This window comes from Macaca nemestrina, chromosome 19 (genome assembly GCF_043159975.1).
Source record: "Macaca nemestrina isolate mMacNem1 chromosome 19, mMacNem.hap1, whole genome shotgun sequence".
Classification (NCBI taxonomy): Eukaryota; Metazoa; Chordata; class Mammalia; order Primates; family Cercopithecidae; genus Macaca; species Macaca nemestrina.
The window spans coordinates 16,239,944-16,265,959 of NC_092143.1; the positions used below are offsets into that span (position 1 = coordinate 16,239,944).

At 39.8% G+C, this 26,016-nt stretch overlaps 1 protein-coding gene across 4 annotated transcripts in view; it reads left to right on the forward strand.

The window, feature by feature from the left end:
• The first annotated feature begins 15,764 nt into the window (after nt 1-15,764).
• LOC105476980 (putative uncharacterized protein encoded by LINC00305) overlaps nt 15,765-26,016 on the forward strand; it is a 71,753-nt gene continuing 61,501 nt past the window's right edge. For 2 of the 4 annotated variants that reach the window (XM_071085217.1, XM_071085218.1), the window contains exons 1-2: nt 15,765-15,867; nt 15,963-16,045. The gene's annotated coding sequence lies outside the window, so the exon portion shown is untranslated. Of the gene's footprint in view, nt 15,868-15,906; nt 16,046-24,481; nt 26,009-26,016 lie in introns of those variants that run through there. The other 2 variants (XR_984377.2, XR_984376.2) reach the window with 2 other exon arrangements.

The window sequence follows — 26,016 nt, forward strand, 5'->3', positions numbered from 1 at the left end:
GGCAGGAACCCCACCGCTAACTGTTCAGACACCTTGTCTCTCGTCTCAGTGGAGATCATAAGGCTTATTTCAATGTATCTCCAGCAATTGTCTACCCAACAGCAATTTCTCTGCGTTTCTGAAATGTAAAAGATGTCCGTACTGCTACTGCTGATGTAGTATTCCAGGAGAATGTGGACTTTTGCAGACATCAGGTACCCTTACTATCTACCATATATTTGATTAATTTTTCCTTTATCTTGGGAAAAAATGATTAAAATTATATTGTTCTCAAGTAAGTGACACTACGATGTTTATGAATCTTTGCAGAACAAATTTCATTCTATCATGACATCATAACAAACATGGAAATTTGAGAAGTTACCCCAAAGTCTGATAAAGTTTTATCAACCTTTTTTTTTTTTTTTCTTTTGAGACAAGGTATCGCTCTGTTGTCCAGGCTGGAGTACAGTGGCCCAGTCTCACTGCCTCATTGTAACCTCTGCCTCGTGGGGTCAAGCTATTCTTGTGCCTCCCCCTGCCAAGTATCTGGAATTACAGGTGCACACAACACGTCCGGATAGTTTTTTGTATTTTTAGTAGAGAAAGGGTTTCGCCATGTTGGCCAGACTTTGTATCAACCTTTTGTTTAATGTTATAACCAGCAAACAAGGGCCTATAAGCCTGGTGGCAATGAAGTGATGGAGTTATGATTTGATATATTCAGGCTAATCATTTCAGTCCTGAGACTGCATAATAAATGGGTTAACATTGATTTATTCTTTGGAACAGATGCTACTTTTTAAAATACCATATTTATCCCTGAAAAAGCTGTGAGGTGAGGGTCTCCAAAAGTTTTATTTTATAAAGCAAGGGCTAAAACTACGTAAACAAAAAGCAGAGTCCACCAAGGTACTATCTGGTTTTTGTTTTTTTTATTTTGCACAACACTGCTTTTAAGTAGAGACGAAGGTAGGAATGTAACCTTCGACTTGTCTTCAGGGCTTGGTTACGCTGAAATTTCTGCATTGTTTTTATTTTAAAATAATTTAAAATTAGGCCTGACTCAGGGAAAGAAGTCCCTCTAAATTGAGCAATCATTTTTCCATAAGTTTCTTTGGTCAAATTTCAAGAACGGTGGGAAGAGAATTAAATGCCTATAAGCTCAATATTTTTCCCATTTGTTCTATTCCTAGGGTTCATTAATTATTTCAATCATTTAACAAATATTTAGGCATTAACTAATCCTGTGTGCATCTAGAGATTCAAGGATCGATAGGACACGCACTCTTCCTGCCTCATGGAACGTAGAGTCCAGTGGAGCAAACAGAAAAAGGGGCAAGAAATAACAAAAAGAGGTGGAGAAATGTCATACTTAGTGCAACTTCAGTTCTTAATTCAGAAAAGTAAACCAGGTTTCTTTAACAAGTCTTCATTTTCACCAGTTTAGTTGACTGGGTCATTTTCTCCCAGGAATACAATATCCCATTAATTCTTCAAAAATACCATCATTGATGCTTTAAAAAAGAGGACTGAGAAATGTAAAAACTTTGAAAAGTCATTTATGAGTTATATTGTGGGGAGTGGAGATTGAGGGGAGCAGTGGTCAGGAGAAAATCTCCGGAGAGCTCTTGAAACGGTTGCAGTTAATGTGAAACTGTAAAGACACCTTTAATAGGATTCCAGACCCCAAGGAATGACAGCGTAGCTCACCTGAATACTTAGGGCTCTCTTTACCTCTATTTTAATGCAAGAGAATTCAGGGTGAGCACATTTCTGAGGGAAGAATGGAGATTAGTTATTCTGTACCCTCCCCAGCAATTTTCCTTCTAGCCAAGTAAGTTTCTAGCTAAAGGGAAGAATCCTGCATTTGGTTTCCCAAAAGCCTTTTGTGACAAATGACACCTATATTAACCTGGTGGATAGGTGTGCTGAAATAGAGAATTATTGCATCTACATTGCATTGGATTCTGATTTCATTCACCCTCGGTAACTCCAGGGCTGCTTTCTTTGAAATTTTTGTGAGCAAATTACATCAGGAGAAGACTTTTTTTCCCCCTGATTAAGTAGTGTATGGCTAGGTCTTGATTAACTGCTATGGTAGCTGCCTTCTTTCCAAATTATAGGGAGAGAATGAGCTAAACTGTATTTCAAGGTAAAGAAGACATATTAAAAATAGCCCTTCCCTACAGAAAATATGGCATGGATCACAGGAATCCTCCCATCAAAGAAGCATTTGCCTAAGAAACTTTCAGGTCATGCACGTTTTCTCCACTAGTGTCTATAATGATATTCAATCGAGCACATTCAGAGATTTCTGAGAATCTTTGCTTTCAGTTATCTATGTGATTATGTACAAATTAATTGATGAAATTGCTTTGTTATAAGCTGTCAGTCTTTATAAAATATAGTACGCCTGATCAATATTAGATTTCTATTGACAGAATGATGTTAACTTTAGGAAGGTATATCCTCTACCTCTCCTCCAGGAGTTTCCAAAGTTATTTGGACTGCTTCAAAGTCATTAGATACGTAGTTCAGTGTCACACCACTGCTTAAGACTGATGTGCCTTTCTTCATACTCAGATCTGCAAATGCACCATGCTACAAATGGCAGCGTAGGACATACATGTTTATATCATACTATTGTATTTTGGTCCAATTATAACATAAATATAAATATCATCAAATATTTATAATTTATAAACATGTATTAAAATAATCCAGCCAGGCCGGCGCGGTGGCTCACGCCTGTAATCCCAGCGCTCTGGGAGGCCGAGACGGGCGGATCACGAGGTCAGGAAATCGAGACCATCCTGGCTAACACGGTGAAACCCCGTCTCTACTAAAAATACGAAAATTAGCCAGGCGAGGTGGCGGGCGCCTGTAGTCCCAGCTACTCGGGAGGCTGAGGCAGGAGAATGGCGGGAACCCGAGAGCTGGAGCTTGCAGTGAGCCGAGATCGTGCCACTGCACTCCAGCCTGGGCGACAGAGAGAGACTCCGTCTCAAAAAAAATGATAATAATAATAATAATAATAATCCAGCCAATTTCGATGCTTTTAGTTAACTCTATAATCTTCAGATGTCAAAATAGAATCTTTGTGCTGTCTATCCCAAATAATTGTTCCAACTTTTTATTCTCTCTGTAAAACCATAGCCAGAAGAACATGGCTGAACTATCAAGTAGAACGGGAAAGAGAGAAAGAACATGGACATGGTTTGGCATACTTGATAGACTCAGATATGTATTCTTATAGGCCAGTGGTTTATGGACAAAAATACTTTTGAAATAATTTAGGATGGGAAATTTGTATTCTTTTGACAGCAAGATCTTAGGTAACTTTGGCTGTTCATCCAGAGTTAAGCATGTGAAATACCTTGTAGAGATGCATTAAGTAAAACCTAGAGATTTCATTCAGGTTGCCTATAAATAAGCTGGTCAGAGCTAGCACAAAGTTTTAGTAGGCATTGACCTACCTTTTTCATGAAACCTCAGCACTTGACTCCTAAAAATGTTAAAAGCTCATCTAATTATATAATATTTGTGCATCTGGTATCACATATATATTTTTATAGTTCTGTTTGGAAACAACTGGAATGTGATTTCTCATCATAAGAAACTTTATAGGGGTGAATTGCAGACTGTTCCTTAACTGTACACTTCAGAAGGGGCCAACAATTCTGCCTACCTAAGGAGTAACTCCAACACTATTCTTTACTATTGATATTGTTAGGCTTTGTGTCCCCACCCAAATCTCATCATGAATTATTATCCCCATAATCCCCACATGTCTAGGGAGAGACCTGGTGGGAGGTGATTGAATCATGGGGTGGTTTCCTCCATGCTGTTCTTACAATAGTGAGTTCTCATAAGATCTGATGGTTTTATAAGAGGCTCTTGCCCCTTTGCCCCTCACTCTCCTCTCTCCTGCCACCATATGAAGAAGGTTATTGTTTCCCCTTTGCCCTCCGCCATATTGTAAGTTTCCTGAGGCCTCCCCCAGTCATGTGGAACTGTGAGTCAATTAAAGCACTTTCCTTTATAAATGACCCAGTCTCAGGTATTTCTTTATAGCAGTGTGCACAGACTAATACAATTATAAAGAAACAAAGCCATAGTTCTTCAGTTTCTTATATTCTAAACAAAATATATTTTTAAAATTTATCATGTTACTATAAAGCACCTGTATTTATATATAATTTATATAATTATGTAAATTATATAAAGTGAGGAAATCCTCACTTTATCTTTTGAAATCAAAACATTAGTGCTATGTAGGAGAAAAGTAACTTGTAAAGCTGCAAAATAACGCAAAAATGTTTTGTTACTTGCCTGATTTACATACAATTTAGGCAATTTACCCAAGTGATTAAAATGATTGCTTTTGACTCTAGGGGAAATATTGGTATCTTAAATCAAAATATAGAAATTTTATCATTAAATTATCAGTTTCATATCAGGATTGCATTTAATTTAAAATTAGTAGTCAACAGTATTCAGATCATCTTTGCAACAAATTTTCTAGCACCTAATCTATATTTGATTTATTCTATTTCTTTTAGTTCTATTTCATTTCAAAAGCCCATCCAATTCATCTACTCACAAAATACCTAAAATTAACCACCAAGGGAAGCTCTCTTTCTGTAATATCTTTAATTCCCTCTTTGCTCCTGAAAAACAAACAGTGTGGGAGAAAAAAACTGAACTAAATCATATAACAAAACTATAAATGCTTGTCTCTTGAAGGCACTGCCTCGGCGCCTGATTCTCAAAAAATAAAAAATAAATAAATACTTAGGCAGCCGTGATGGGAGTTTCCAGGGTATCTTTTATGCATGAGAAGAAATGTTCAGTGCACTAGGCTCAAAAACAAAAGATAAATTGAGGATTCATAGGAAAGTATAACCATTTAAAATCTAGGATAGGGAGTGAGAGGAGAGATGGGGGCTGCACGAAAGAGGAGTGAAAATTACACCTGGCAGTCAAAAATGCATTATCCTGAAACAGAGCGCATGAACTCTGTGCTGTAATGTCCTGTGTCGCTCTCTGCCCTGCTGGCACCTACGTCTCTGGCATGTGGACACAGTAAGCTACATTTATTACCCAGGAGAGCAAAAGGCATGGGCCTCAACTCTTCATCCATCAGACCCAGAACAGAGTGCATATTGGGAGATGGGTCAGGTCTCTCACAAATGAGCCAATGAAATCAAGATTTCTGGTGCTACCATAAAAGAAGTATTGGAAGTGAGGCAGGAGATCTTTATTTCTTCTAAAGGCACCATAACGGGAGCTATAGCAAATCTCTTTCAAGTAATGAGTTCCACGGCCAAGAAATGGCTTGTCAAGGCCAGAGATGAACTGTGGCCACTGCAGACCAGAGCCTTGAGTTCTGAGATCAGGTTTCTTTCCATTTGGAAGCCATATGCAGGATTGTTCATTCCATCATCCAGAAATGTGAGGAAGTTTTAGGATTGATTACAATCCAGGTAGAACAGGACAAATATTGAAACACTGAGTGTGAGAACTGAAGGGACCATTAAAGTACCGCTTTACTTTTCAAATCGAACAACTCCACCGAAGCCCAGATAAGTAGTGACTTGTTGTGCATCCATTCAGCACCAGAAATGTGGCACAGCCAGTGGAGGTCATCAGAAAGCTGTGAGGTCACTTGAACAGGAGCTGTCAGTAAAGAGAATGGGGTCCTTTTGATCAGTTGTCCAAATATGCGGTAGGAATTATTAGACTATGAATTCCTACAAATGGGGATAAAACTATAACGTTATACTGGAAGAGACTGGTATTCACATATGTATCTTTTTGACCATATTCATACATAACAGCAGAAACACCATTATTAAGGTCAATCCTCTTGAATTTCCAAAGTAGGGGCTGCCTACGACATAGTTCAACTTGAAGGACATTAACAGATACATGTGCCAAAACTATCTGCTCCACCTGGTAGCCAAGTGACTCTAACATCAGCATGAGATCTACTCTTTCACATTAACAAATGATCTATGGAATTTCTGTATTAAAATGCAGTTGTATTATCTCAGAGGAATAGCAGATAATCTGATTAGCACCCAATATCACCTTCACTTGGATTCACTTATAAAACTAGCAAGCTGTCACCCAGCAGAACCAGGGCTCTCAGGGAATGGTTTTTAGACAGAGGTTTTGACAAAAACAAAGCCCTCAGAAAAGTTCCTAGACACAGAGTATCCCGTGCAGTGCCTGTGGGGCGCACCGAGTCACTCACAATCTGAGGCTGAGCTCCCATTTAACCATTTAGCAGCCATCTAACTCCATGTTGACTTACCGAGATTCACTTTTCTCTGTTAGTTAAAGTCAGTAAATCACAACTCACAATATTTGTGAGAGAATTTAATACAACGAGAAGTAACTGATCCAAAGTCACAAGAGAATTAGTGGAAATTTCAAGGCACATTTACTAATGTCTATTTGCCTATTGAGTCATAATTCGGTACTGAGAAGAACTCAAAGCAAAAACAAAAGCAAAATGAGCTCTGCTTCCGTTTCCTTCTCAATTTCTCCAACGTGGCTTAATGTGGTTTACGTGAGAACTTTGCCTCTGGCAAATGACCTGTGCTTTGTGAAAGTTAAATGTAAGAACAGCTGACCACCTCCCACCCTCCCTCTTTCCCAAAACTTGGAGCAAAGAGTTTTCCTTCAATAAATGAAGACTACTCTTTAATGACTATTTAAAATGTGAACTTGAGCTGGAGAAGCCCCTCTTCCCAAAGGTTTTCCAAAAGAAAAGCAGTTTCAAAAATATCCAGAAGTATAGTCAGTTGTCACTATTTTTTGAATATCCTAAAATGCAGAACATGTTTCTCTGTGGGTTGATCAGGCAATCTTTGAGAATGGTTTGAGAGCCCTCAATCTGCCCTCTAGGTTTTGACATTTCCTTCCCCACAATTATTAATAATCCAAAAGTGCAGGAGATGATGGAGACATTTTGTGTCATTTCACCAAAAAAAAAAAAAAATGTGAGAAGTAGAGCACAGGAAAAGTTAACTAACTTGAGAGAATATGGAAGAGGAATGCAGAGATATTTGATTACAAAGAAACAGCCCAATTTAACTCTGAAGTCACTTAAAGTATAAGCATTCTGGATTCTCTGGGAATAGGTGTTGTCACTTATTTCATTCACTATCAGTGTTCTGTGTACATGATCAACAGAGTCACTTCAATGAACCAGCTGATAATCAGGTTTCTGGAAGCAGTCTGGTTGTGAAAATGTTCATAGCAGGTCATGCTCTGTTCATACACGTTAAGGCATCTTGGCTATTAATCCCAGATAGACAAGGTTTTATTATAGAAACAACACATACACATTTTGATAGACATAATTACTCACATGCAAAGTTTTAGCAAAATGAGGCACAGAACAATTTCCCCTAACTCTCAAATAGGAAGATGACTGTGGAGGAAGGTAGATTATTCGTTCTCTAAGAAAATGTGTAGGCATGAATGATTTGCCAATTATTCCACTTCATTGTATTTAAATAGTATTCAGTTCTTTCAAAATTTAATTTTGAATATTTACTGAGACTAAGAATGCTCAGAACTTTAAATTCTAGGATATAGCTAGTCCCATCCCCACCAGATGTTAAGAGCTGACAATTTTAAGTCTCAGTTTATTTACAATGTTTTCTTACATTTGAGAAACATTTATTAATGTGGTTAATAAAGCCAACACCAGGTAGGTGACAATACCTATCTTACTGGCTCGATCTCTCAAACCATATTTTCAGCTTTCATTTGAAAAGGGTGTTTGCATTTACAGAAACTTTTCTGAAAGTTCAATCCAGCATCAACCGGTGTGATTTCAGAACCCAAAGAAGTAAAAGAAAAAAAAGCAACTCTCAGTACAATGTACAAAAATAGTAATTCCTATTTAAATGGCACCTTCTACTTAAGAAATTATCTGAACAGAGGTTTGAAAATAAACTTAATCTGTAATCATTCAGAAATATTTAACTCTTTTAAAGAAATGCAGTTATAATTATAATAGTTTGAGCATTCATTTAAATTCACAATTGGTCCTATTTTCCTTCTTTGCAATTTGACTTGTTTTAAGGGGAAAAAATCCATTTTTTTATCTGTCCCTTATGGGAAATGAAATTATTCATTTCAGTTATTTATGAATTCACATTCTGGACCTTTTCTCTATAGAGTAGACAATCTTTTACAAGTAATATTTTCCAATTTTAATCAACTATATCTTCTAACAATGCTCTGAGGAACTGTGTCTGTACCTTATTTTTTATTCAGCCTTCCACTTTTTGTATTCTGTGCAACCTGGAAAATGGAAATAGGAAAGTCAGAGGAATTCCGCACTTGGAATCCTAAGGGGCAGAGCAGAGCAGCAAATCTGAGATGCACCCAAACCAGGAAGGAGAGAAGAGGATGAGATAGGCTGGAAGGAAGGCAGCAAGGCCTGATCACAAGATAAATTATTGGTGACAAGTGTCCTTAATACTATAGACTGATGTGACTAACACAAACACTTTTCCAACTACCATGGGGGGTACAGGAGGGAAAAGTACCCATGATGATCTTTACAAATGAATTCATTGCATCCATTTAGAAACAGAAAACCTCGGGCTGGGTGCAGTGGCTCACGCCTATAATCCCAGCACTTTGGGAGGCCGAGGCTGGTGATCACCTGAGGTCAGGAGTTCAAGACTAGCCTGGCCAACATGGTGAAACCCCATCTCTACTGAAAAAATACAAAAATTAGCTGGGCATGGTGGCGCATGCCTGTAATCCCAGCTGCTCGGGAAGCTGAGGCAGGGGAATCCCTTGAACCTGGGAGCGGGAGGTTGCAGTAAGCCGGGATCGTGTCATTGCACTCCAGCCTGGGGGACAAGAGCGAAACACCATCTCAGGGAAAAAAAAAAAAAAAGAAATAGGAAACCTAGATTTTCTTGAGAATAAGATAAAGCAGAATTTCATTCCCTGTTGTTTAAATCTCCTTCTTTCTTTCATGCAAAACTCCTGGCAAAGCACCTTTTACACTTCGAGTTATTTTCTTTTTCTCTCCCCTCTTTGTTCAATTGGCATTTAATGAACATTTAGCATGTGCGTGGCACTGAGCCTGATGAATATAAAAATGAATAAGACATGGTCTTTGCTCTTGAGAGGTTTTGCCTATAAAGAAAGATGAGCATTTAAATAGATGATTTGCATGTACCATGAAGTCCTGGTGTGGACTTACCCAGATATGTGAAAAGTCTTCAAAGAGAGATAGTATGTTGTATGGAAAAGCAATGTAGAGAAAGCATTCCAGGAAGATAGAAGAGAAAAATTCTAGACATCCTAAAGATACAGCACGATATGTGCAAAAAAAAAAAAAAAAAAAAAAAAAACCACAAACTGATTGGCACGTCTTAAACAGGATATTCAAAAATACAAGTAACACATCAACTCTAACCCCCACATAACACCCAACCCCCCAGGGATATTGACCAGTACTGTCCATCCTTAATATTACATAGCATATTTAAATCAAATCCACCCTCGTCACCACGGATACCCTCCTCCATACTTATCTCTTATCCGCCATCCTCCGAGAAATCAATATCCTCACAAGTACCCTACCCCCCTCACTCCAAGCCCACAAACACTTGGGTTGAGAGTCATGAAGATAGAGGGGAAGGAAGGGGGTGAAAACCACTAGAGGGTTTTTCTGGAGAGTAGAGGCCAGCGAGGCAGGGCTTCCTGTTCTGCTAATGTGAACCCACTCCGTCCAACACCAGAGTCCCTGCTCTCAACCACTAAACTCTTTTAGATGGATATAATTAGAATACCAAGTGTTAATTTCTGAGATAGAGGAAACAAAGTTCTTTGTGCTCACTTATGGAAGAAGTACCCAGCACAGCATTGGCTGGTCAGTGGTGAGTTTCTGAAGGAGGTGCCTACTCAAGTGAGATTTGAAGTACAGTTAGAACTAGACAGGTGAGAAGGAAGAGTGGAGAGAAGAGATGCATTCTCTGCTCCAGATTCAAGAGAGAACACTTTTCTAGGAACCAGGAAAGGTCAAAGATCAAGGTAGGGAGAGAGAAGGATTAAGCAGGGATTGGATCATGGACCCCTTGGGAATCACACAAACAGGTTCAGATTTTATCCTAAAAGCAATGGTAAGCCAATGAAATAGTTTAAGCTACACAAAAACACCAATAAGTTTGCATTGTAGAGAGATCACTCTGGCTATGTTTTAAGGAATTGGCTGAGAGAAGTACAACTGTGGGCAAGAAAAATAAGGTTATTTCAGCAGTATAGAGGAGAGATGATGGAGACCTAAACTGTGTTAGGAACAGTGAGGCTGGAGAGGTGAGTCACTGTCAGAGATATATAAGAGATGAAAAAACAGGATTTAATGAAATGCACATTCGATTTGAAAAAGAAAGAAAATGAAGTTGTAAACTTTTAAATTTATTCAACAAGTATTTAATGAGCATCTACTACATGCTCTCCAAGCTTCTAGGGCCTAAAAATAAAAATGGTGAAGAAGTTAGGCAAAATTCCTGTTATTACGTAGTTTATGTCCTAGTGGAAGATGGGCTTGGTGAGAAGCAGACACTAACTGCATAAACAAATCAGTGAATTAGATTATTTCAGAAGGTAGCCAGGGCTAGCAATAAAATGAGTAGTACAGTGCCATAATAAATAGCTGGAAAGGATTGAAAAGCCTTCTTAGATTGGTAGGTCAGGCATATGTTTCTGCAAACGGGACATTTGAGTCACGATTTGAATGGTGTGAAAGAGTCATGCAAGTCTCTAGAAAAGAGTATTCGAGGATCAATGAAACCTTATGCCAAGTCCCTGAGATCAGAAAAAGCATAAACTATTCAAGAGTGAGAACAAAGGTAAACGAGAAGAGTAAACAAGTGGGAAGGGAGAGTGAGTAGGCAGAAGCCAGAGCCATACGATTTTTAGGTCCTAGTAATGCATGTGTGTTGTAATCTAATTTTAACGAGTAGCAATTTGAGGATTTTAAGCAAGGAAATGATATAAGTTGACATTTTCTTTTCAAAAAATCTCTTTAGCCTCTTTGTGCATTTTACTGGGGGAATGGGGAATAAGAGTAGAATCAGGACGTCAAATCAAGGGATCACTACAGTAATCCAGGTAAAAACAAATGACTTCGCATAGAAGCAGGAGACATGATGAGAAGTGGTTTGGTTTAGAATTCAGGAGACACAACGCTGATATGATGGGCTGATAGAATGAGTATGAGAAGTAAGAACAAAAGGTATCAAGCTGGACTCCTCTGTTTTGAGCTAGAGACATGGGAGGATGGTACCATTAACCAAGATGGGAAGGAATAATGGCGGAGTAGTATTAAAGAATACCAAAACAGTAAGTATGATTTTGTCCACCAAGTAGAGGTATTAAGCAGGGAGTTAAGTATGAAAGAGTTCCAGGCTGGAGGTAGGGGTTTTGGAGCTATCAGCACTTAGATATTATTTAGAACCATAGGGACAAGAGGGAATTGCCCAGGGAATTACGGTCTCTAAAGTAAAAAGAAGACTGGGTATGGGTTTGTGTATGCTGTATGCTGAGCTGGGCAAGTGGGTGGATGATAATGTTAACTCTACCACAGGAAACACATGAACAGAAAGAAAAGTGGGATTGGGAACAAAGTGGGGAGCTCAATTTGAGCCATGTCGTATTTGGAATTCTGGTCCTAGGCACAGCTGCATTTCAGCAAAGACATTTGCACCAAAGATAATTCAGATCCGTGAGCGTGTACATGGTAGTTGCACAAAAGCCTGTGTGTGCGGTCTGAGAAGGCGTTCAGGCCATCAGCCTGCACGTATTTACAGGTAGGCTGCAATGAGGACCAATCACTTGAAGGAGAGGGACGTGGACTAGGGACCAAGAAAGAATGAGAAACTGTTGCTAGTTCTATGAGGAGGAAATCAGACTATGCTGTCCTAATTAATGAGGCACGATAACATCTTAAAAAGGAGCACAGTACAGTGGAATGGAGATTAGACTGTGGAAAAGAGTAAGTAACCAAATTTGGTGACTTCTGCAATGTGCAGCTGTGGAGAGGACACTCTGTGTAGTGTGTGGAGGAGATTACGTAAGAGTGACTTTGAAGATATGGAGACATAAGAGACTTTTGCAATATCCAGGAATGAGTCCACGTGGCTCAAGCTAAAACCATGGTAACAGTGTGGAGATGGGAAATGCGTCCAAGAAACATTCAGGAAGTAAAAGCAGCAGGTCCTATTCATTGCCTGGATGTGGGACAGTGAGAGATTAGCAGTCTGGAAAGATAAATTGTTATTTTCTTGACATGGGGAACTGGGTAATTGTCAGCACCACTGATTGGGAACACAGAGGCTGTGAGAAGAGCAGGAGGCAAGTAAAGATCCCTGAATAGGGACAAGGAAATATTGACTGCAGCTGTGGACATGTGAGTCTGAGGTTTGCTTATTCAAATATATCAACCTGGTAGCAAGATGGACATGCGGATATATAGCATAGCAAAGAGTCAGGGTCAGAGACATAATATAGAGATTCATCTGCATATACTGAGTAATTAAACCATGAGGATAGTGGAAATGCTTAGAGAGGCTCCTTTTTTTTTTTTTTTTTTGAGATGGAGTCTGGCTTAGTCGCTCAGGCTGGAGTGCAGTGGCGCAATCTTGGCTCACTGCAAGCTCCACCTCCCGGGTTCACGCCATTCTCCTGCCTCAGCCTCCGGAGTAGCTGGGACTACAAGTGCCCGCCACCACACCCGGCTAATTTTTTGTGTTTTTAGTAGAGATGGGGTTTCACCATGTGAGCCAGGATGGTCTCGATCTCCTGACCTTGTGATCCGCCCTCCTCGGCCTCCCAAAGAGGCTCCTTTTACAGCCAAGAAAGGTTTCCAAAATCTTTTTATAAAATATAATGAATGAATTAAATTTTTGTACTCAAATAAGTCAGCCTTCTTGTTTCCTGTGGGCTTGTAAGAGGCTTGGAAATCGTCACTCTATCCCAACAAGTAAAATGCTTAACAAACAAAAAAATTAACAACCTTCTTAGATTTGTCAGAAAAGTGAGGTCACAAGGCAAGCCACAGGTCCCAAAATTTGAGACTGACAAGCAGATATAGAGAATCATAGCTTACCAGAGCAGAAACCCATACGTGAAACCACCGTTGACACCAAACCCAAATTGTAACTGACAAATTGCTGGAGGCTTGGTGTGGACAAGTCTGAGAGTCAAAAACTCCAGGGGAGCCCAAATATAGACGCGGCAGAGTTGGGGGGCAGTGGGGGCGGTTCGCAGTTTTGTAAATTTTACCTGTGGGAGCTCCTCTAGGTTCTTACAATGAAAATCCAAGAAAATCCTACTCATGCTTCTGGCAGGGAGAGGGGAAAGAGAATCATTTAAAAATATTCCAGAGCATTCTGTTCTTCTTAACAAGGCCTGCCCGCAAGAGAAACTATTTCACCCGACCTTAAACTATGGAAGTTTTAACCAGACCCTAACTGACCTGGGAGGTGGGAAGTAACCAACTCTACCTCCCGCTGCTGGAAAAGGGGAAAAAACAATTCCAGCCCACCCAAGCCAACCTGTCCCACCTAAGGTGGTGGGAGTGGAGGGGGACTGAGAAGCACTTGTGAAGTTCACAGCCCAGGGTACAAGTGGAGAAGTAATTATAAGACTATAGAAAGTCCCATCCCCAACACTCACCCACATGCTCCTTCCCACCACATCGTGAAAAGCTTATGTGGTTCTTTTACCCCATCCATCATGTTGGTTTTCAACACAACAACAAAAAATCACAAGGTATACTAAAAGGCAAACCAACCAACCAACAAGCAAACCCTGAAGCTGGAAACCATCATTCTCAGCAAACTCACACAGGAACAGGAAACCAAACACTGCATGTTCTTACTCATAAGTGGGAGATGAACAATGAGAACACACGGACACAGGGACGGGAACATCACACACCAGGGCCCTTCGAGGGGTGGGGGGCTAAGGGAGGGAGAGCATTAGGAGAAATGCCTAATGTAGATGACTGGTTGATGGGTGCAGCAAACCACCGTAGCATGTGTATACCTATGTAACAAACCTGCACGTTCTGCACATGTATCCCAGAACTTAAAGTATAATAATAATAATAATAATAATAATAATAAACCATCCTAAAGAGACAGTGCAAGCATCAGGACTAGAATCCCATAAGGCAGGGATGTTGGAATTATGAGACTGTGAATTTAAAACAATTAGGATTAATATGCTGGAGATTCTAATGGAAAAGTAGACAACATGCAGGAACAGATGGGGACTATAAACAGAGAGATGGAAATTCCAAAAAAAAAAAAAAAATCAAGAAGGAATGCTAGAACACAAAAAAGCGTCAGAGACAGACGGAAAAGCCTCTTTTCTTCAAAACCTCTTCAGGATTAATTGAGTTGTATCAGTTGGGGTGGTAGATGAAGGGATCCACAGTAGGCCTGTTAAGCAAAGTCTGGTCCTTCTGACTAGGACAGAAAGCTCCGCACTGGAGTTCCTCCAGTCCCTGCACCACCTGCTGTGTGCCTTCATTAGGCTCTGCTACCTGGAAAACTGATGGGAGGGAGGCATTGAGTACAAGAGCTCTGCTCGATGAAGCATTTCATAACTGCTGCTTGCACACTGTCCAGGCATATTACACCATCAATTGTGCGAGCTCCCACTTATTGCCACTAATTGCTGCAGAGAAAACGATGCTGACCACGGCAGAGCAGCTACTAAACCAAGGAAGGTAAGGCCAGGAGCACTTAATGGCTTATTGGGACCGTCGGGAAATTCTGTGAAGAGAATCAATTTCCCTGTAAGTATCAGCCTGCTAACAGCAAAAGGCACTCAGGTTTTTAATAGTAAATAAAGGCCTTCTGAGGACAAATCGTTAATTCCTCACTGAAACTTGCCCTTTACAGTAAGTTATTTATCATAAGCCACTGCTCATCCTCACGCACACATTTCTTGGCTCACAAATGAATTTCCAAAACTGGACACCCTATAAGGAATGTCAGTGATTTAAAGATATTCTCCATTCCTTGCTTGTTGGTAGTAAATGCCCTTATGAGAGTGTCCACAAAACACCCAGGACAAGACTTTGTTCTCTTTTGTTGTTGTTTTTTATTGTTATTCTCTTTTAAGTGGACATTTTTGAATGAGTTTTATCACAGAAGGGATTCCTGAAAATAGAAATGAACTTTGTGATCAGTGACATTGCTCTGTTTGACTGGAATTTCTGGGAAAGAGAAAAGGGTTTTAAGGCATCAAGTTTTATGTTACTTGTTAGCGCAACATTTCCATTCATCTAATGGCCCTTGATATTTTGCAATGAGGCACTCTTCTGAGAATCTGCGGAAAGCCCCAGAATCTCTCCTGAGAAAATGTGCAGAGGCACACGCACACACGCTTGCGTGAAAAATCACCCTGGTTACCGTCGATGGTTTCTCTAGAAGTTCAATGACTTCAGATAAAGGCTCCCAGCTATGAGGAGTGAATTGGGTGCTCGCTTTTTCACAAGCGTTGTCTTTAGTAGATGGCTCTTTCCATCCCATGGTGAGAAATTCATTCCTGCCACTCTCCAAGAGATGATGGAAACATTTTACAAGGCACTCAACTCACGGATTCCTTCCGCCGGTGGCCATGAAGGGGAGTATGGTTGATATATTTTGGTATCTGATGTATATTTCTACACTATGTTCCTTTAACTTCTCAGAATGTTCCTGCCCCTTCAGTTCAACGGACATCTGAAACCCACCTGGGAGCTGGTCCAGGAAATGATGGACTCTGATTTCCATGCCCCCTTCCTGTGAAATTGTCTCCAATTTAGTCTCTCAAGATCCCTTTCTTGTGAGTTAGTTTCTCCCTAGTGCTACTTCTCAGATTGGCCAGTGACTCACAGAATGGCACAAGTACAAATCCAGGCTGCCTTTTGTCCAACTCAGATTCCAGGACCACTGAAACCAGCTGAGGCATCCTGAAATCCTAAGATTGACCACACCAGAGGAACCAGACTGCCCTTCACAAGGTACTTGTAAAAAGACCCTCTCCCTACTTACAACTTTGAAGAAAAAGAAAGTAAAACACATCAACCAACAGCTGCCTTGTGGCCACTGTGTGTAGAAAACCTCAAGTGTGGCTCTAAGAAAAAGAATAGCCAAGAAAGATAAAGATATTTTTCCTTCCAACTTTTTAGAAAGAGCCTAAATCAGGAGATAACCCCCCATCTTGCTTTGCCTCCCCACTTCTTTGGAGACAGCCTAGAGAAAGGGAACTTTGTTCCGCTTTGGAGGCCTCATTAGACTCATTAAATTCCCTTATAAGACAGTGAGTTGCAAGTTTGGCTTGCTTAAGGGTATGTGGGATGATTATATAACAAGAAAAAAAATGCATTTTTCATATTAAGAGCAAAGCTTACACATCTGAACATAGTTTTACAGTTAGTCCTAGTGAAAAGACATAAAGATATCTGAGATAAGGAAAGTTTGCACCCCACAGGAAGAAATTTCTTCTGGTCACTATAGGTTCAGATGCTGAGGCATGAAAGAGAGAGAGAGAGACATGAGGTTAGACTTTACTCTCCTCTCTTCCCTCTGAACTGAATCTCAGAAGAGAGACTGCAATAAAGACTTCCAGAAACATTTGAGGATGAGTGGAGATCCTAGATAGGAAGCTTCTTTCTTACTTCCCTGGACACAACCTGGAAGATCCCTTGTCTCCTGGAAGACCTGGAAAACCATGTCTCCTAGGGGCCCCGTGGTCAGCACAGCATCTGAGAACATACATCTGAGATGATTCCATATGATGTTACCAGATGTCCCAGACAGAATGTGTACTATTGCGAATGGTGTTCACTGGTCACCAAATATAAGGACAAAAGGACTTCACTGTAAAAGGCCCAAACCAGCTGCACCAACCTGGGCAAGATGCAGGCTGAATTCACACAGGAGGCTTGGTCCTTGACCAATATGAGAAAACCAGTTACGAATTATGACAGCTGTAGTCACTTAAGCAGCCCCCTCCCCCAGGCCCCCTCTACCTATCAATCCACGTCATCATATTCTGTAGATTTCCCTTTGCATCCGGGTGCAACGTGGGAGAAAGAGGAAGAGCAACTAAAATACTGAGTAATTAACTCAAGCTGACACATTTTAATTCAAGAGAGACTGAGACATCCTTGGTGGACAAAGCCAGACATTTTCAGCCAGAATAGGGGTGGACAAGATGAAATGAGTTACAAGAAATATAGTTATGTATTTGTATAACAGTTGTACAAATCAGTAAATTTTGAGTCCAATTTACTCGCAATGTTAAAAACAGAAGATAGAGCAGATATAGCATTGTGGAGTTTCTTAGAGAAAGTGTTACATACACGCAAATGTATGTAAATGTCTTCAATACTTTAACTCACATAAACTCATTCAATAAACTTTATCCACCTTTAACATTACTGTAGAATAGTGCCAGTTTGATGGCTAAAATTCTTATGCTGCCACATAAAAATAGCATACCTATTTGCTATAATCTTTATAAGGTATCGAATTTGTTTAAAGATATCTGTGAGTTTTCATTTGCTGAAGGGAAGGAATAAGAATGAGATTGTACTACCATAGCAACCACATAATGCTTAAATATTCCAAAATTTTCATGTGGCATTGGGGGAGGTGTTCAAAATTACTGGACCTCAAGTAAGTTCTATGATTCTTTTAGACTAAATATATAGCTTTCCATTATGCAATTTGTATGTGTACTTTCAGAAGAAGCAAAAAGTTGGGAAAGTAGTGTGATAAAATAATTCTGTTAAAAAAAGAAACATTCTGAAAAACATACAAATTGACTTGCTAATATGTGAAGCTGAACTAAAAGCATCCCCTTTTGTTTTCAGCAGGAGATCCACTCCTTATTAACAGTGGTTCAATAGAATAAACACACACACACACTTAAACCTCCCCTCTCAACCTGGGTCCAAGTCTGCTAGAGAAATTCTCAGCATTTTCATTACGCTAGTCCCCCACAGCATGTGTTAAAACATGTCTCTCCTTAAATACAGCATTCTACTTTCTAGTGTCTGGAAAGGTGTAGGCATCTTAATGCTTTCCAATTCTTCTCCATTAATGAGTACTTTAATGGAAACTTAGGAAAGGTCAATTCAATCTTTCTTCGCCCACAGAAGCCCCGCTGGTGGGAGCTGGTCAGGTGTACTGCAATGTATGCTGGTTATGTCTGGCTGTCTCACTTGGGGATGACTGTTGGGGCACCAGGTCGATCAAATCTCTCACATCTGTGCTTTTTGGGGTGCCACAACACCCTGGTATTCAACCTAGAAGGAATGCTGGTCACTTAAGCTACATCTTACAACCACATTCACCGGTCATAAGCTTTCATTGCGTATTTACACACACACAGTCTGACTACATAAAATACTGTTACAGTTTTAAAAATTCATAATGGGAGTTGTTTCTTGGGATGGTCACACTGTTATCTTTGGACATTCCATTCTCTAAACAAATTAGCTTTCTTTATAATTAATCTGTGCTATGGTGGACATATTTGTCTAATACTACTATCCTAAAAAAGCTTTCTTAATCCAGGCATCAACCATAACTTATTTTGGCCACTAGATAATCTTGAACAAAATTAACTCAGTGCTGACTAAAACTTTGAAATTAACCTAAAATAAAAGTTAATTGTCTTTCAGAGTTTTTTTAAATGACTAAGATAGCTTGTGGTTTGTTCTTTCCATAAAATACTAGTATTTCACATTGAGTTTTTTCTTCTTTTTGAAATGACTAATAAGTACCCCACATTTTTCTAGCAGTTTTGTCTGCAATCTATCTTGTGAGTCCAAAAATTAATGATTTTCAAAAACAAGTGAACCCTACAAAAAGAGAAATGTTCTCACTAGGTATTGCTAACCTAACTTTGAGGGCATATCATTATAGAGCCATATGATTATGCCTTTATAACAACAAAAACCCAGAGACTGCATTAATTTTCTTCTGATGCTGGAAGTTACCACAAACTTAGTGGCTTAGAGCAACACAGTTTTGATAATGCACAGTTCTGGCCAGATGTAGTGGCTCATGCCTGTAATACCCGCACTTTGGGAGGCCGAGGCAGGCGGATCACCTGAGGTCAGGAGTTTGAGACCAGCCTGGCCAACATGTTGAAACCCTGTCTTCACTAAAAATATAAAAAAATTATCTGAGTGTGGTGGTGGGCACCTGTAATCCCAGCTACTCAGGAGGCTGAGGCAGGAGAATCACTTGAACCTTGGAGGCAGAGATTGCAGTGAGCTGAAATCATACCATTGCACTCCAGCCTGGGTGACAAGAGCAAAACTCCATCTCAAAAAAAAAAAACTCATTAATAATGTATAGTTCTATAAATTACATGTCTGATACCGGTCTCGCTGGGCAAAAAACAAGGTTTCAGTAACACTGCATTCTCTTGTGGAGGTTCCAGGGGAAAGTGCATTTTTCTGCTTTTTCCAGCTTCTAGAGGCTGCCCATATTCCTTGGCTCATGGCCCCCTTTTTTCATCTTCTATGTCCGTTCTCTCATAGCCTCAATCCCCCTCTAATTCTGAACTCTCTTCCACTGTTAAAAACACTTATGATTACATTGGGTCCACCTGGTTAAGCTGGGCTACTCTTCCTATTTTAAATTCTCCTAATTAACAACCTTAATTCCATCTTCTTAATGCCCCATTCTCCTTTGTCATGTAAAGTAGCATATTCACAGGTTCCAGAGATTAGGATGTGAACATCTTTAGGGGTCGTTATTCTGCCTACCTCAGAAAGTAAAACAAATAAGGCGATTGGCAACAAAACCTAATTCTATAGAGCAAAAATAATTCACCAACTCTAGTCAACTTCCTTTATAAGAATCTCTTTATGGGACAGAAAAAAATAAAGCAAGGTAGATATTAATACTAGGCCAGTTTCTTCTTTTCCCATCAGCACTGGCCTCAAGAAGCCAAAGACAGCGTAAAAAGAATTTGATAAAGAGGCAAATCTTCCTTGTATAATTAGCAAGCACTGTATGTAATTCACAAAGAGGAGAAATTTGTGGTGTTTCAGGAAACAATATTCTTACTTTTTAAATTCACCTGTATTTGCAAAATTTCTCCAAATTTCTGGCATGTTTGAATGAAGAATTATCTCTGTGTGTGTGTATATATACACACACACACACACACACATAAAAACATACACATAATATGTATATTGATGGTGTGTATATATATATACACCATATATATACGTATATACGTATATACGTATATATATGGTGTGTATATATATATACACCATATATATACATATATACGTATATACGTATATATATGGTGTATATATACATACCATCAATACTTTTCAGATACTAGGCCATCTACTACTATATAAGGAAATCAAGGCTGCTAGCTAGATATCAACAGGTATTTAGTGTCATCTTGGTGCTTTATTAATCTTACGTTACCTCTTACAATCCATCCAGATTTGGCAAGCAAATGGAGGGAATCATATTTAAACAAAATAAGGACAAGTAGATCATTTTTAAATAAAGGACTAAATTATAAGCACATAACCCAAGGCCAGTTTATTTCTTCAACTCCAATTTTACGGGTTGGTTTCATAATGCTAACATCACTGTTTACTCTTACAGCTTTAACTCCCATTCTCTTCCCCTTCCCCTCATGGCACCCACTTTGCACTCCTTTAAAATACGCAATGATTTTATTTCCATTAATGATAATGAATTGTGGTTTCTATTCTGTTTTTAACTTTTAAAATTGAACACTATTTTAAAAGTTCATCTATGTTGCAGTATGTTCATATAACCCATTGTTTCTGAGTGATTGGCATTATTGTATAGCATGCATCCATCTCGTTTTACTTATTCATTCTCCTAGCTTTCAACACTAAGTTGCTTTCAACTACTCTCTACTACATGGAGAAGGTTCCTGTGATTATATAAAAGGAGTGGAACAGGGCGGAGGTGGCCGTGCTGTAAGACGCAGATTTTGTTTCACCAAGTCTTGCGTGTCATGCTCCACGAGGGCTGCTCTGAGATGTGCTCCTACCAGCAGGGCATGGGGGTCCCTGCAACACTCTTTTATGCTTATATTTGGTCTCCAGAGACTCATCAAGCACCAGAGTCCCATTTAGAAGTGGTGGGATAAGTGCCTCTTTGACTTTGTATCACTTTGCTATTTGCTTGCGCCAAGAGGCTCACAATCCTCTGGTAAATACAATTCCAACAGCATTGGACCCTCATTCCTCACTTAGCCTGGATCCACCAGGCCAGGCAAGAAGGAGATGCTGGGCCAGCCACTCCACTGCATCCATCTATCCCTCTGCAAGTAAAAGAGAATCTACACTCTTTTTCAACAACAACTTTTTTTAAAGCCTATTCAATTTCATAACATTTTATAACCTAGTCTCCAGACCCAGACAGACAACATTCTCTTCTTCCAGTGATGAAATGAAAGCCCCATGCTGATTAATACATGTATCCACATTGTTGGGGAAAATGTTGAGCCACCCCAACTCGCTACTCAACCAGTGCACATAGACAGTAGCATCTGAGCTGCAGCTCAGCCAGCAAAATGCCATTTCTTATGCTAGCTCCCATACAACTATGAATATAGGAGAAAATTTCATTCCAAGACCTTTATAGCTCAATAATGTACATCCCATTTTAGCTTAGAAACTGTGAAATGATCATGTTTTCAAGATCGTAAGATTAATCAGCCTTAAACATGCCATAAATATTTTGAGCTAGCTTCTCATTTTCACATTAATCATGAAGTGAGAATATTCTCATTTAAAGTATGCATATAATGCTAAAGTACATTGTTTCATATGCGTGAGTATCATACCAAAGTATTTTGGGAAAAGTTGCCCTTCTGAAAAATAAACATCTCAGAATGATCAGAATTGGATAAGAGAACTCTTCTAAGGACAATAATTCCAGTACATACAAGAGAGTTGTGTTATCATATTTAGTAACTTACAGTTTATGACTTTTTTTTACCACATACGCAGTCTTTTTGTTTCTTTACCATTCTTGTAAGGTAGATACTGTTATGCCCAGACTGTTTGTTCCCCAAAGAAGACCACCAGAGTCCAGAGTCAAAGCCAAGCGGCAAGGATCTTTACTACAAGTTCGAACTTGGTCCCTCCTATACACAGTATACAAGAGGGCCCTGAACAATGCGAGCGTTTGCTTTTTATAGCCCGAAAGTTGTAGGGGAACAAAGAAATTCTTTTGGCTCCTGCGCTTTCAGTAACCTTGAATGGCTGTCCCCTTATCGGAGACTTTCCAGGTGGTGTTTATACTGGGCTCAGGGAGTTTGAGAGATATATGGTGGTGGGATGGGAGGATGGGATGTGTTTGTGCTAGGCTCAGGGAGTTTTGAGCCCGGGGCTGAGGAATGTGCCCAGCTCCTTTCAATACTATCATTATCTCAACTTCAGGTGACTTGCATATGGTCACTGGGCCTGTAAGTGATGGAGTTGAGACTGAAACATCAAGCAACAAATTTTACCCCCTTTTTTTCATTTTTTTCTACAACCATTATCCTTTAAGTAAAAGAGAATTCATGCTCTTTTTCAACAGCAATCTTTTTTAAAAACCTATTCAATTTCACAGCTTTTGAGTGTATGCCTTATGTACATATGTCCTTACATTTTACTTCTCCATCTATTAGCAGGTAGCTTAAGAAATTATTTGGTTCTTTCTGGATATCAAATCTCAAAACCCAAAATACACCTTAGTGATTTATTTTATGCTTTGTTTTTTTTTTCTTTATTCATCCATACTTAAAACAGCATAAATTTATTATCTCATAGTTTTTATAGGTTAAAAGTGTGGTGGGCTCAGTTGGGTCTCTGCTTAAAGTTTCACAGGCCAAAAATCAGAGTGTCTACAGGCCTCTTTTTCAGGCTTTAGGGAAGGATCCTTTTTTTTTTTTTTTTATATCATTCAGGCTGATTATCAGCAGAATTTGGTTCCTTGTGGTGCTATGTCTGAGGTTCCCATCGCCTTGCTGTCTGACAGCTGAGGGCCACTCTCCACTTCCCCAGTACACCCAGCTGATGCCTCCCCTTCCTCCCCTGCAAAGCCAGCAACACTGCATCTCTCCGTGTCTTTCTTCCCTGGTCATATCTCTCTCCGTGAACTCTCCTACCTCCCTTTTCCATTCTTGAGAAAATGAAGCCATGTGATTATATCAGACCCATCCATATAATAAACAATAATCTCCCCAAGGTCAGATGATTAGAAATCTTAATTCCATCTGCAAAGTCTCTCTTGCCATATCACATAACATAACCACAGCAGTAACACCAAAATCCTGTTGACCACATGGATGTGTCAGGCTCTGCTCTAAGCAGTAGGATCAAGAAGTCAACAAAATAAAGCCCTTGTCCTCAAGGAGCATTCATTTTAGTTGGGGAGATGGCGAGGAAACTACTTAGATGGTCTCTACCATGTAGGGAAAAGTACTCTAAAGAAAATCAGGCTGGGTGTCTACAGGTGAGCCAGGTGGCTCACACCTGTAATCCCAGCACTTTGGGAGGCCAAGGCTGGTGGATCACCTGAGGTCAGGTGTTCAAGACCAGCCTGGCCAACATGGTGAAACCCCATCTCAACTAAAAACACAAAAATTAGCCAGGCATGGTGGCAGGTGCCTGTAATCCCAGCTACTTGGGAGGCTGAGGCAGGAGAATCACTTGAATCAGGGAGCTGATGTCACACTATTGCACTTCAGCCTGGGTGACAGAGTGAGACTCTGTCTCAAAATAAATAAATAAATAAATAAAATCAAAGCAGAGCATAAAGAGGAGGAGGAATGCAAGGTAATTCCAATTGGATAGTCAGAGAAGGTCTCTCTGATACACGAGCAGAGAGACAGAAAGTGGGAATGTGGAAAAAGCAGCGGCGTGCTTGTCTGTGGGCCACACATCCTGAGTCAGGGGAACAGCAGTTACAAGGGCTCCGAGGTGGGAGCAGTCTTCGTGTGTTTAAAGAAAAACAAGGTCAGTATCATTGAAACAGCATGAAAGAGGGCGAGAGGGAGGATGGAGGCTTTGGGTCATGATGTGAGGGTCATTGTAAGGTCTTTAGTTATATTCTGAGTAAGACGGGAAGCTATTGGAAGGTTGGGAAGAAAGGATCCACATGCCATAACATGTTCAAAAGGATTCCCTCAAGATTCTTGGAAGTTGTTTCTAGGAAGTTAAAAGGACACCTTCCAGACCCGTGGCCACTTCCTGCCAACCTGCACCCATCCATCCTGATAGAGAAGGGACTGGTTATAAACAGCAGATCTACACTGGAGGGCTGTGCCTTACCTATTGCTTGCTTTATTGATTTTGTCTTCGTTTACCATTAAATATTTATTTGACAGTGATTTTTCAAGATTAAAATACACACACATGCACATTGTTTTTTTCCAGGGGAAGACTCTTGAACTTGCCTGACCCAAAGATATGATGCACGCTTCAGACAATGCTGGACTGATTTTTCAATTAAACAAATGCACCACGAAAATGCTGCATCTAAAAAGAGTAAACTGCCAGGATTTCTCTGCTGTATCTAACCACAAACCGAGAGCACCAAAGTCGCTCTCCTAAGGATTTTATCAGGCTATACCTATTACCCGTTTCCTACAGATTACAAGCATGACTTCATTTGAATGTATCCTCACCTAGCATCCCTTTGTCCTTAATTATGTGAATAAAGCACAGCAGTGTGATTTGAGGAACGAAAGTAAAGATAACCTTGTTTAGAGGCTGCTGCTGTGAATGTATTCTCGCTAAAGATCTGGTTCCTTGATTTTCAGGAGATTAAGAATTGAGCTGTTTGCTAAAAAGTATTTCAGACTTGATTTGGAATTTCAGTTTTTGATTGGAGGCGGAGTGCACACAGAGGAAGAATGTTTGGAGGCTGTTAAAAGCAGTGTCGTTGAAAAGAAACCGTTCCCTGCAAAAGTTCTATTATGAGGAGTTGCCTGTGGCAGTTCTGGGTATTTTCACTGGGGAGCTGACAGTTTTTACTGATACTGTCTCCATGCACTGGTTATGGGCTGTGCCCCACACGTACTCTTTGATTCATTTGGATAGGGTCATTTATTGCAAGTTTATTCAAGTCGTTCCAGGCGCACAACCAACATTATCTTCAAAAAACAATAAGTGGTGGCTGAGCTTTATATACTAAGAAAACACAGAGAGTAAAACAGAAGCTGACAAGCATCAGAAAAGATTCTGCTAGAAATGAAGTACTAAGTATGCCATGGCCAAGGGTTAGAAAATAACCACAGAAGCACCAAACCCGCAGCTGAATAAAAAATAGGCCCCCCAAAATGAGAAAAACAGTGAAGGAAAAAAAGCCAGAGTAGAACTAAAGCAGCTCTGCATTTTCACATGCCAAAAAAAAATCTCATTAGAAAAGAAATTGCAAACCAACAGTCAGATTGTTATGGACTGTGAAGAAATACACAGACACTTGAGAAAGGGCTGTCAACTATTCTACAAGCTGTAACACAGCAAAACCAGGGTGTGATGTAAATAACATTTCCATAATAAGGTGCTTGACTTTTTACTTCTCACTTGTGTCCACTGACCCGAACTCAGGATTTATCATCAACTTTAAAACATTTTAAACAAAGACAATATTATTCTTTGGTGAATCAAATTCAAATAATAGTAGGTCGACAGAAAGACTACAACACAATTCTGGACGTTTTTTGTTTTGTTTTGTTTTTTCTTTTTTGGTGGGGAGAAAAAGAGGTAATGAGAAAGCAGCCCAGATCTTTCTCATGGATCAGTTTTCCATTTCTTTCCTCGTTCCCAGAATGCCACCACTTCCCTCACTTATGTAACCTGCAAACTGCCTGCCTTCTCCACAGCTAATAATAGCATCCTGGATTCTGTTATCTGTTTGATCTGCTCATCTGCAAACTGCTTCTCTGACAGCAATCTTGTTTTGTTTT